The sequence below is a fragment of the Gobio gobio genome (genome assembly GCF_949357685.1).
Source record: "Gobio gobio genome assembly, chromosome: 21".
NCBI classification, from domain to species: domain Eukaryota; kingdom Metazoa; phylum Chordata; class Actinopteri; order Cypriniformes; family Gobionidae; genus Gobio; species Gobio gobio.
The window spans coordinates 16617734-16631014 of record NC_137117.1 but is presented as its reverse complement, the minus strand read 5'-3'; the positions used below and the strand labels follow the sequence as shown (position 1 = coordinate 16631014).

The following is a 13281-nucleotide window of genomic DNA, read 5'->3' as shown; positions in this document are numbered from 1 at the left end:
TTAAACAAAATAAGAAACATTTGGACCTCTTCATCCTGTTCAAAGGTTTTCACCCCCCGGCTCTTAATGCATCATGTTTTCCTTCTGGAGCATCAGTGAATGTGTCAACCTTTTTTTAATAGTTGTGTTTGAGTCCCTCAATTGTCCTTAGTGTGAAAAGATGGATCTCAAAATCATACAGTCCCTGCTGGAGAGGGTTCAAATATGCAACAGAGGCTGGAAAACTAAATATAAGCAGGACCTGGAGGATTTTTCTGAAGATCATTGGGACTCATGAACAACCATCACAAAACAACAAAAAATAGCCGTGGGTCATCCAGGGAGCGACATACAGTATTGAGAATTAATGGTTCATAAACTTTTAAAAGGGTCATTTTAATAAATTTAGCTATTTTTTTTTTGTCTTGTGGACTATATGTAAAAAAATAATTATGTAAAATATCTTATTCAGGACAGTACTAAATAAAAATTCATGCATTTTGTATGATTCCTCTTATGTTGTTCAAATTATTCACATTTTCACAGATTCTGCAAGCGGTTCACACACTTTTTCTTGCAACTGTAATAAAGTACAGATACTTGAAAAATGTTGGCTACTCAATTGTCATTTTACAATTCATTAATTGCTATTTGCATTGGCCAAAACAACAGACTATAAATATCTGCCCTGTATTCCAGATATACTTCAGTTTTATCCGTGCAAACTGTCCCTTCACAAAAATATAGACAGGATTTCATGCAGACATGTGACCAGTTATATAAGAACCCAAAGCTTTATAAGTCTGCAGGTGTCTGAAGGTGTCAGACAGATCCATCTGCTGTGTGTGTCTGTGTGCGTGTGTGTGGACGGCACCTTTTTGGTTCTCTGGCCAGAGAGACAGATCTGGTCCAAAAGTTGCTGCTGAGATGTTCTTCCGCATTCCTCTCCTGACACCTGGATACATTCGATTCCTGCAGGTCAGTGTCCTGTTTCTAGTATCTAAAACAAACTAAATAAGTATTCTCCAAACAGTGGAAAAGTGCTTATTTCCTTTATGTTTGAGGTCCTGGAGACTTTATATGTAAACAGAATAATGTTCATTTCAAAATTAACTTTTTAATATGTTCTTCTGACCTAATCAAAGCCAAGTATATATATAAAAACAATTTTTTTTTTTTTTTTGAAGAATTAACCATCAGTTGATTCCCAAAAACTGAATACATTTTTATCAGAAAGATAGTTGTTATTCAGTACAGTAACATTACTTCTGTCTGTAATAAATTGTTTTTTAAACCCTAGCAAAAAATATTTTGTACAAAAAATACATGAATGACTAGCATGCAACTTTTACAGTGTACACAATTCAGATGGAAATTTTTGGAAATGTTAAATTGTACATATATATACACAGACACACACACACACACACACACACACACACAAAAAAAACAACAAACATTATTTATGTGTTGTATTCTCTAATAGTTATAGTTTGGTATAAGTAAGCATCATTTTTAAATGATAAAATCATAATAAAATAATCAAAGTGGCTGAGCATATTACATTATGGCATGAGAGCACATCACATTAAAGCAGTTAAAGATCAGACAAAATTAGAAAATGATTTTAAAAATACATACATCCAAATATATTTATATAGCAAATGTTCAAATATTACTCAATTTAAAATCATTTCATCAAGGAAAATAACACTGAAATAATTGTGAAATATTTACATTAATCTGATAATATTCTGCCAGTTGTTTATCCGTGGGATTCTCTAGGGATTAGAATCACAGCCTGTCTGGGTCTGGTTAATTGGAAAGCGAGCCCAATGGCATGAGACGCCTGCTCCAAATCTCTAAAACTCTCTTTAGCTATTTTAGGGAAATAGATTCAGCAGCATTTAGAATTGATTTGTTTTGGTGTTTGTTTCCATTAATGATGTTTTTACATGATATAAATGATTCTCCACTGGGGTTTTTGAGGGAAGGTTCACACAGAAAGCACTGTATATACTCTGTAGGCTATAATATAGTTGACTGTTTACAAACACTTTAAATCTTATTCAAGGACGCTGCTTAATTATATTTGTTTATGTTGAAAAGCTTAATCTCCTTATCAGTCTTAATCTTGATCTAGGAAGTACAGGAATACTCCTGAAACGTGTCTTATATTTCTGAGAACTATCCTGGATCGATCATCTCTAAGAAGGGCCATAAACACTGACCTTTGACCTTTTGCTTTTAGACTCAGGCGGCACGGACCGGTCTGCAGAGGGAAGGGCCCTTTGTACCCCGCTTTGCCATGATGCTAGGCCTTGTGGGTATTGGGATGTCTGGATACAGCTCTCGACAGCTGACTCTGTACCACAAGCCATCGCCACATCTCCTGCGGTGAAACGCAAAGCAGAAAGCAAAGAGAAAACGCATCTCTTTTGTTTAAAGGTGCGTTCTTTCGTAAACAAGCTCAGAGACTGTGCATCCTTTTTCTGTTTTTGAACAATCCATTATCATCATTACAGTTTTACCAGTCATGCTGAAGCTCATAGTCTTGCTTTGGTTGCGAGGATGGCCGATCCTCAACCAAGCCCTTCAAGACTTGTTCTATAGCAACATCAACTGAGTGAATGAAATGCTTTTACTCTTTTTAAAGTGCCCCTATTATACTTTTTAGGATATTAGCCTTCATGTAGGTCTGCAAAGTTCAAAGTGCACAAGTTATTGTCTCCCAAAAGAAAGAACGGATTCTGAACTGTCTGAAACGAGTCAGCCAATGTAGTTTGAAGAGTAACACATTTGCATAATGCCAGTCTATGGTATTCATTGGCTGCATGCAAATAATGACGCCATCGTTATTGTTCAAATCACTGTGTATCAATGGCTAAGGAAGTCTCCATAGATGAATTGCACTGTAATAACTGACCAATCAGAGCAGAGTAGACTGTAGGAAAGAAGGGGTTTAAGGCCCGTTCACATCAAGGATGATAAAGATAATGATAAAGATACAATTCTCTAATCGTCCTCAATATTAAAGGATAGCAAAGTTCACACCACAGCTATAACGATAACGGCACAGAGAAACAAGATCGTTGGAATCACTTTCAGAATGATTTTTTTTCAGCTGATGAACGATATAAACATTGACAGCCAATCAGAATCCACCCACTGTAACAAGCTAATATAGTTATCTTTATAGTTATTGTTCTTGGTGTGAACGGGCCTTTAGAGAGACCTTTATCAGATTGTTTCAGACACTGAGAAAACTAAATTTGAAATAGCATAATAGGGGCATTTTAATCTTAAAAATGAATTGAGAGAATAACCGCACCCTTCTGAATCCTAAAATGGCAAATGGGACATTCTCATGGATACCCCAAAGAGCACTTCAATCCACCATTTGGGACAAGGGTCCGTTTAGCACTGGAATACATTTTTGACATAATGTGTCATTATAAACTATTATGAACCAGCCAAAAGCCAGCAGTGAGCAAGACTAGCACAAGCATTAATGCTAAAATATGACTTCAGTATTTATTGATTTCTGAAAGTAACTTTTAAGAGACATATTGCTCTAATAAGGTAATTTTAGCAGGTCATGAGCCACTACTTACATACATGGGGCTTTATCATTAATACATTGAACGTTTAATATTGCAAATTTCTCTCTGGCTGTCAGGAAGTAATGTATTCTTTCTTTTTTGTGTATAAAATTTATATAATTATCATTTATACAGATTTGTAAGTCTTTCTCTTACTTATATATATATATCTATATATATATATATATATATTATATATATATACACAACATTAGGTGTGAACCCATAATGAAATGTAAAATCCAAAAATGTTGTTACTATCTATCTAAACGGTGAACTATTATATTTAATTTTATAATCTTACGTACAATTTATTATATATTGACATTTGTGTTTTTGTTTTTGAGTTTTAAAGTACATATCATGTCAATGTAAATACGTTTATTTAATGCATTTGTATTTAAAATGTATTTGTGCACTGCAAATGACTGTATGTATTTATGAATTCTTTAGCTTTGAGAGTAGGACAGTGTTTCTATGACGGGCCTCCAGCTTTCCATCACGAGGGTGTACAGAAATCCTCACCTGGCTTTGCTCTTCTTATCTGGGCTTGGCACTCTGGTTTGCCAACCTCAGTGTCACCCAGAGAGCAGACACAATGTGCAACCCAGACAAAATGCCCATGAAGGACACTGACCTAGCAGAAACTCTCTCCTAACTAGGCATCTGATCAATACGATCTCTTAAAGAGTGTTTGTTTTTAGAAAGGAAAAGAAAAAATGGAGTGTCTTGGCATTGATGTATGTCCTTAATGTCTCACCGACAGCAAAATGTCATTGTTATTGTGAATGGGACGGGATTGGTGTGCACTTGAGCGCTGAGTCATGTACTGATGTCATGATGTCTCATGCAGGCATTCAAGAAGAGGAGCTTATGTTCTTAAAACGGACAAATCTGCTCCTCATCCAATTACAGCTGGCTGCTAATGTAAGGTCAAAGACCTTTATTTAGAAAACTCGCCAACAACCAATTCAATTGGGGACATTTCGCTGTTTTGATTCTTTGTGCACGCTCTGACTGATTGCAGTGTTTTTTTAAAAATGATTATTATTGACTTTATTGACTGTAATGACTGTTGCCATTGTGACCATTTTAAGGCTCTTAGCACTTTAATGGCAGAAGTGATTGTATTTGTATAGCTCTCTTCTGATGAAGAGAGTTGTAATATATCTTGATTGTGTATTTATTCACAGAATAAAATATTCAAGCATCAGTGCTTACATGCAATTTTTGTTTTGTTTTTAATGACCCTACAAGTTCAATTAAACCATCAAAATATTTGTTTTAAATATGAGGGAAGAACTAAATATTAAACTTGGTTAAGGTATTATTCTGACTAAATTATTTGGCAAAAAAGGCCAACTACAGCTACAGGTTGTATTTTACTATGCAAAAAATGCATACATTGACTACAACAATAATCAGTTTTTAATATTTCATTGGTTCTCTTGTTCTTTTCATGTGTTCATAATGTTCATAACAGCCTGGCCAAAAATTATGTCGGCACAATTTGGCATGTTTTATTGCGTTATCACAAATATATCTATTGACTCCAAGCAGAACTATGCAATATGTTCACAAAATCTTTTAATAATATTTGAATAAAGGGTGAATATGTTGATTTTCCTAGGCCAGACATAACTTTTGACCACTGCTGTACCTGTAATCAACACATAGATTTCTATTGATTTAATATAAAGCAAACCTAAAAAGAAGTTTAGCATTTTTATTAATTATTATTTGTTTATTTAAAATTGTAGGAAAACATATTCATACTTGCAAAATTATAAATGAAACTTCCCATATCAAAACTCTGAAATGATGCAGTAGTCATGCAGTAGAGGGCACCACTGCACCAAAACCTCCCAAAACAGCAATAACTTGAACTTTAAAAATACACAGGAAACATTTCTGTCACCAAAATCTGATTACAACCATCTAAACAGTTTATTTTTGGTTATGTAAGACCGAGAAATGCTAAATAAGGGTTGTTTATGAGTGTCTGATCTTCCAGACGATCACCTGTGGTCTTTAGTATGTTGCAAATGCACTGACCCAATTCTGCTATTAAGCTCTGCAAATCCAAACCAGAACCAACCTGTTGGAATTACTTCATCTTACATACGACCAATCAAAAACATACTTTCAAGCAGCAAATAAATACAGTACACAAACCTGCAATCTCTCGTCTTTGCACTCCAATATTTGTTGTGTTGGGTTAATAATCTGCAACTTTCACTGAGGTAATCTGCTTATGTTTGCTTCCCGGTCATTAAAGATAATTGGTCTTTTGCCATTTCTCTTTATGTGTGAGTAAATAAAGAGCTGTGTATGCAGAAAGAGAGAATAGGGGTAATATCCTCAGGATGAGTCAGCGTGTGACCAGACTGTCTTATGTCCTTGATATGGGTGAGGGCTGGAAAGATGATTTATACACTGTGAACCCGAATAAATTGGCAAAACTCAAAAAAATTAAGGCAATCGGTTACATCAAATTTACAAATTTACAAATAGAACATACAGATTTTTATTTTTGTATTATAAATTTTAATTGCTCTTCAAATATTTAAGTAAGCTAAATCATACATTTAAATGAAAATGATCAGCTTAGTAGTGGAAACTTGGCTAGCTTTAACTGAGTACAGCAATAAAGAACATTTAACATAATGTATATCTGTTCTCAAACTTTCAGCTCATGCACTCGTCACTGATCGTAACCCCCCACAAAAAAATAAAATAAAAAAAACATAACAGAAACTCTTTTAAACTAACATAGCAAAACATTAATTACTACTAAATCTCCACCTTATCATTAATCTTGCGCAAAGAAACATTAACCTCTTAAACTCTGCGGAGCCGGTGCAGGGTCCGGAATGACATAATCAAGTATATACTTTAAATGTCTGTGGAGGAGCTCTGACCTCATATGTGGTAACATTTGAAAGCTTAGAATGTCTACTTTCTGGAGACATGCATCACTTTGGCATTTGCTTTTACACAAAGTTACTTATTTACACTAAATTACCCTGGGACCATTTCCGCTTGGATTTGGCCTACCCAAATTGAAAAGCTTCCCATACACACATACAGTGGTCTAAATACAAAATGTTGGTGTCATTTTACAGGAAACCCTTTGAAGTTACATAAAACACTGCTAAAAGTGATAAACATGTGATGTTGTCTGTAATGCAGTGGCGGCTGGTCAATAGAGGGCGCTGGGGCGCCGCCCCCATCAAAATTCCAGAAATATACATGTATACAAAAATGATATAAAAATGAAATAAAAATAAAATAGTTTACTCATACGATGTGCCGGCTGTTAGTAAGAGCCTCAGAATTTAATAAGAACTGGCTTTCATCGGTTAACTATTTTAAATGTTCTTCAATATGTTTCATGCGGTTTCATCATAGACTGTAAAAAAATATGGACGTAGTGTCCGTGACGTCACCCATAGGATTTTGAAGAGCCGCTCTGAAGCGCAAAGTATGGACGAGCTGGCTGTGGCCATCTTGGGAGCGCGTCATTGTGCGTCACTCCCGGATAACAGAAAATGGGCAAAAAGTCGGGATGTGGGCGGAGCTTAAGTGACGCGATGACTAACAGACAGCAGATAAATGGCTATCCACCTGTCACTCGAAGTGGCCACGCCCTTAATTATGCAGAACTTTAATTTTTTATATAATGTAAACGAATGAGTTATAAAAAATTCACCCCCATCACAGTCGTCATGAAGGGCAAAATTAGCCGTATAGACCAAAACCACAATTTGTACCAGGCTGTAAAAATGTTTTATTCTGCTGTAAAGTTGGCCATTTTAACATGGGGCTCAATTAGATTCTGCTCCCTTCTGGAGCCTGTCCCTAGCGGCCAGTCGATGAATTGCAGTTTAAGGCACTTCCATATTGGCTTCAAGAGAAACTCCAGGAGGTTGCCGCTTGGGTTTCATGCGCGAGGGACGCCGGAGAAATGGATGTCTATCTGAGTACAAAAATCTACGGGCAGCATGTGACCTGAAGCTGGTCTCTAATTGGTTTCTTAAAGATCCTCCTCCGGACGCAGTTGCTGCGTCCCTGGCGAATCAGAATTGGATGCGTGTTATTTTATCCAATCTGATTGGTTCTCGTCACCTGTCATTCAACTTTCTGTTCTTGGCAACTAAAGCAAAAGTGCGCGGGCGACACAGTCCCTCCGACTCCGCCAAAACCTTGTTAGGATGATCACTTTCGTAGAGATGGCAGCAGTTAAACCAAATTCTTTCACAAGGCGTTCACTGGAGAAAAAAAAAAGAAGGATCAAGGATATCGGACCAACGCGATTTACAAATCCAGCAGCAGGCCAGTGACAGGATGAAGCTGCACTCGGAGCTTCACTCGCTTGTTATGAGAAACGTAGGTGGCTGGCTGGATGTGTTGTTAGCAATGCCCTTTATTGCTTTCCCTGTCTTTTATTTCAAAGTGTCGGTACTGAAGTTTTGTGGACAACAACGGGGGTAAGAGACCTCAAATATCTAACTGAACAATGCAAACGTCATGACACTACTTTGATGACTGACTTTGATCAGAGAGTCATTGAGAAATTTGCTGGCCAGAAAGAAAGGAGAGCAAAATTTATGTTCAAGTAGTCAACATGCTAGTCTGTTGTTGCTGTTTCTTTTGTTTTTCCTTTCCTCATTCAATTATATGTGGGAAATGAATGTGTAAAAACATAAAAGTGAAGACACTGTTTTCTCTTTAATGCTTGAATTTAGTCAACATGCATCTTGATACTGCAACCCCAGTCTATACATGGTTCTAGCACCCTGCAGACAGTTTTGGTTGTTTCCAGCATATCTCTGCAAACATTGGGATTTTTTTTTACCACTGAATATGGGTATGGGGGGGGGGGTGATTACATATTTACATTATATTATATAATTACAAAATTACAGCAGGTGGAAATTACATGAAAATGCAATATTCCTTCCTTCATTCCTAAATCTTTCATACAACATGATACAGACAAAAATCTTTTTTCCAGTATTTTCTGGAATCTAGTGGAAACAGCCACAGGGCCTGAGTTACACACTTTCAAAACTGAATTTATAACCAAAAAATCAATAAGTGCCTCTTTTTTGGAGGGTTATTACAGCTCAGACAACATATACTTACATGTTTATGACTTTTAGCAGTGCTTTATGTAACTTCAAAGGGTTTCCTTAAAATGAAACCAAAATTGTGTATTTAGACCACTGTATGTGGGTATGAGAAGCTTTTCATTTTGGGTAGGCCAAATCCAGGCAGAAATCCCCTTAAATAACACTTGATTTTTGCATTTACTCTCCCATTTGAGTGTCATGGCAAAGCATGCTGAGAAATAGAAATCCCAGCCTTGTTTCAGTTAAATTTAAGTTTGTCTAAATTAAAAGAAACAATTCAACAACTACCAGAGTTGTAGCCGTGGGAGCCAATTAATCTGATCTATTTCAGTTCAAAACAACATCTATCACAGCACATGCTAACAATTTATTTAATGTATAAGATATTACTGTCACTGACATTAGCGCAGTCGAAAGTAGTGTTTACCTTCAGCATGTACTGTATACTCTTCAGGACAATGGTAAAAAATATTAAATGTCAAACAGCATTGAAGACTAACAGATCTTTCTCTTCACTGAAAACAAATAAATTAACAATTAATTTTTAAATCCACTGCCTAATTTCCAAAATTGTCAAGATAATTTAATTTAGTTATGCTACAACCTAATTGTTGTTGTTTTTTTCCTGTGTTAATTGGCTTGAGTTAAAATTACAGACAATATTAAGTTGATGTAATGATCAACATTATGTCGACATAACTCTACAAAATAATGTTTGCAACTTAAAATGTTTAATTAATACAATAAATTAGAATTTTTAACTTGCAACCATGCATTTATTTAAGTTGTGGTAACAGGTCCCATGAATTACTTTTATGTAGCCTTAGTTATTGTACATTTATTTATGTGTTATCTTCATCATCCAATCAATTGACAATTAATAAAAAGTAGTCCTACCTTTTTATGTTAAATACCTTGTTTGAAATTATGGAAGTAAAATGAGTGAATGCTGTTTCATATTGATTATACTGACTGGAAACAAAATTCAAAATGTTTTTGAAAGAAGTCTCTTAAGCTTACAGAGGCTGCATTTATTAAATTTATCAAAACATATACACGGATCACAGGCATAACATTATGACCACTGATGAGGTGAAGTGAATAACACTGATTATCTCTTCATCACAGCTCTTGTTAGTGGGTGGGATATATTAGGCAGCAAGTGAACATTTTGTCCTCAAAGTTGATGTGTTAGAAGCAGGAAAAATGGGCAAGCGTCAGGATTTGACCGAGTTTGGCAAGGGTCAAATTGTGATGGCTAGTCGACTGGGTCAGAGCATCTCCAAAACTGCAGCTCTTGTGGGGTGTTCCCGGTCTGCAGTGGACAGTATCTATCAAAAGTGGTCCAAGGAAGGAACAGTGGTGAACCGGCGACAGGGTGAAGGGCGGCTAAGGCTCATTGATACGTGTGGGGAGCGAAGGTCCAATCAAACAGACGAGCTACTGTAGCTCAAATTGCTCAATAAGCTAATGCTGGTTCTGATAGAAAGGTGTCAGAATACACAGTGCATCGCAGTTTGTTGTGTATGCGGGGCTGCATAGCCGCAGACCAGTCAGGATGCCCATGCTGACCCCTGTCCACCGCCGAAAGCGCCAACAGTGGGCACATGAGCATCAGAACTGGACCACGGAGCAATGGAAGAAGGTGGCCTGGTCTGATGAATCATGTTTTATTTTACATTACGAGGATGGCCAGGTGCGTGTGCGTTGCTTACCTAGGGAACACATGGCTCACATGACTCTTTCAGCAGGATAATGCTCCCTGCCACAAAGCAAAAATGGTTCAGGAATGGTTTGAGGAGCACAACAACGAATTTGAGGTGTTGACTTGGCCTCCCAATTCCCCAGATCTCAATCCAATCGAGTATCTGTGGGATGTGCTGAAAAAAGTCCGATCCATGGAGGCCCCACCTCACAACTTACAGGACTTAAAGGATCTGCAGCTAACATTTTGGTGCCAGATACCACAGCACACCTTCAGGGGTCTAGCGGAGTCCATGCCTCGACGGGTCAGAGCTGGTTTGGCAGCAAAAGTGGGACCAACACAATATAAGGTCATAATGTTATGCCTGATTAGTGTATATAACACATTTTAACATGTCATTTATTCTTCTGATGTCATTCCTGTGGTGTCACATGATCGTTCAGAAATCATTCTAAAATGCTGATTTGCTGCTCAATAAGCATTTTTATTTATAATTATCAGTGTTGAAAACAGTTGTGCTGCTTAATATTTTTGTGGAAACCACAATAAAAAAGCAGGATTCTTTAATGAATAGAAATTTCAAAAAACAGTATTTATTTGAAATAGAAATGTTTTGTAATATTAAAATGTCTTTACTTTTGATCAATTCAAAGACCCCAAACTTTTGAATGGTCAACACCTGCATCTTTGGTTTAAAGCATGCATAGCCTTCATAACTAAATGTGACTCTTATCACACCAAAGCTCAACACAGGTTCAATGTTTATGTGTTTACTGTAAACATGCCTGTATAAAGATGACATCCGATCTGACCCTTCAGATCTGTAGTTTGTGTTTTCTCAGATAAGGTCAGGTTTTCTGACGTTTGAGCAGCGTAAGCTGCTGTTTCCAAGCTAACAGTCATGATGTACGCCAGAACCTACAGTGGGAAATAGTAAATTTCACAAACATGTTCATAACTTTTAAGTTCATAATCTCCTTAATGAAGGCCCATGGGAGACTTACTCTGCATGTTTAAACTCTTTAAGCAGTTAACAAAGAGCATATTCTTCACATTTAAAGCATGGAAACATTCACATCACATGAACACATTTTTACATATATAACTTAGATCCGACTAATGTCTGAAGAGCAAGACTAATACAGGTTAAACACGCTTATTAAATGACCTTTACACTGAAAGTCAAATGGACACGCTTCTTAACACTTCACACAACACATTTATGGCTGTTTCTTGAATTTTGGACTGTCCATTTTAATGAAAACGTAAAAAATTTCAAATATATAAAGGTCACATTAAAACTGTTAGTTCTTGCATAAATTACGACTGTCCGAGAGTTCTTTCCGCCACAATGAACAATTTTGCAAATAACAACATTTTATGAAAAGTACTTGTTTACAGAGGAGACAACAGTGACATTGATGAGCTTGAGATGACAAAACAAAGAAATGTCATGGTAAATGTCTTATATACAAGATTTATGTATATTATGCAAAATATTATTTGATTTGGTGTATTTAACACATAAAATGCAATAAATAAAATGATAATAGGGGGTCAGCAATTTTATTAAAAAAAATAACTATTAAACAGAATACATTTCAGATGTTCTGTAAATGTTCATAACTTAAAACAAACACACACACATAAAAGATGAAACACCCATAAAGTGCCCTAAAAGTATTTGGACACTTAAAGGAACACGCCACTATTTTTGAAAATAGGCTAATTTTCCAACTCCCCCAAACAGTTAAACAGTTGAGTTTTACCGTTTTTGAATCCATTCAGCCGATCTCCGGGTCTGGCGGTAGCACTTTTAGCATAGCTTAGCATAGATCATTGAATCTGATTAGACCGTTAGCATCTCGCTCAAAAATGACCAAAGAGTTTAGATTTTTTTCCTATTTAAAACTTGACTCTTCTGTAGTTACTACATTGAATTCTAAGACCGACGGAAAATGAAAAGTTGTGATTTTCTAGGCCGATATGGCTAGGAACTATACTCTCAATCCTGCGTAATAATCAAACTTTGCTGCCGTACCATGGGTGCAGCGGCGCAATAATATCACGCAGCGCGAATATCCGCCATAGTTCAGATTTTTTAACTTGCGCGAATCACGTGTCAAACGCCCGAAACGCTCAATTCGCGCCACATCATTCACACGAATGCCGCCACAGAATGTCTATTTGCGTCTTTGCATTGACTTAACATGTAAATCACTCGCGCTTAACGCTTCATTCGCGTCTGGTGTGAATGCTCCATAACTCTAGGGGAGTTGGAAAATTAGCCTATTTTCAAAAATAGTGGAGTGTTCCTTTAAGTTAAACTTCAAATGTATGAATTTAAAGGGATAGTTCACCCAAAAATGAAAATATCCCACAATTTACTTACCCCAGACATCCCAGGTGAATATGACTTTCTTCTTTCAGCCAAACACAATCAGCGTTATATAAAAAAATATCCTGGGTCTTCCCAGCTAATGGGAGTGGATGGTAACTGAGACTTTGAAGCCCAAAAAAGTGCATCCATCCGGCATAAAAGTAATCCATACGGCTCCAGGGGGTTAATAAAGCCCTTCTGAAGCGAAGCCATGCGTTTTTGTAAGAAAAAACTGTCAAATTCCACTGAAAGAACAATGTCATACACACCTAGGATGGCTTGAGGGTGCAAATTATGGGATAATTTTCATTTTTGGTTAACTAACACTTTAATTATATTATCACAAAATGTGTTCATAAAATATCAAGTTTTTCTTTTTAATATCAAACCAAGTTGCAGCTTTAATTGTCATTGTGCAATTAATTTAATCAAATAATCTAAATCCTCAGTGATTTTAGTAGAAGTATATGAAATTGTTTC

General features: G+C 36.4%; 1 long non-coding RNA gene across 1 annotated transcript; it reads right to left on the bottom strand.

Annotated features, from left to right (window-relative positions):
* Nucleotides 1-803: 803 nt before the first annotated feature.
* On the bottom strand, nt 804-6304 carry LOC307117091. The gene is made up of 3 exons (XR_013815406.1): nt 3961-6304; nt 2233-3732; nt 804-966 (listed from the first exon to the last, which is right to left on the bottom strand). It is a non-coding gene; the product is annotated as an uncharacterized lncRNA (long non-coding RNA).
* Nucleotides 6305-13281: the final 6977 nt, after the last annotated feature.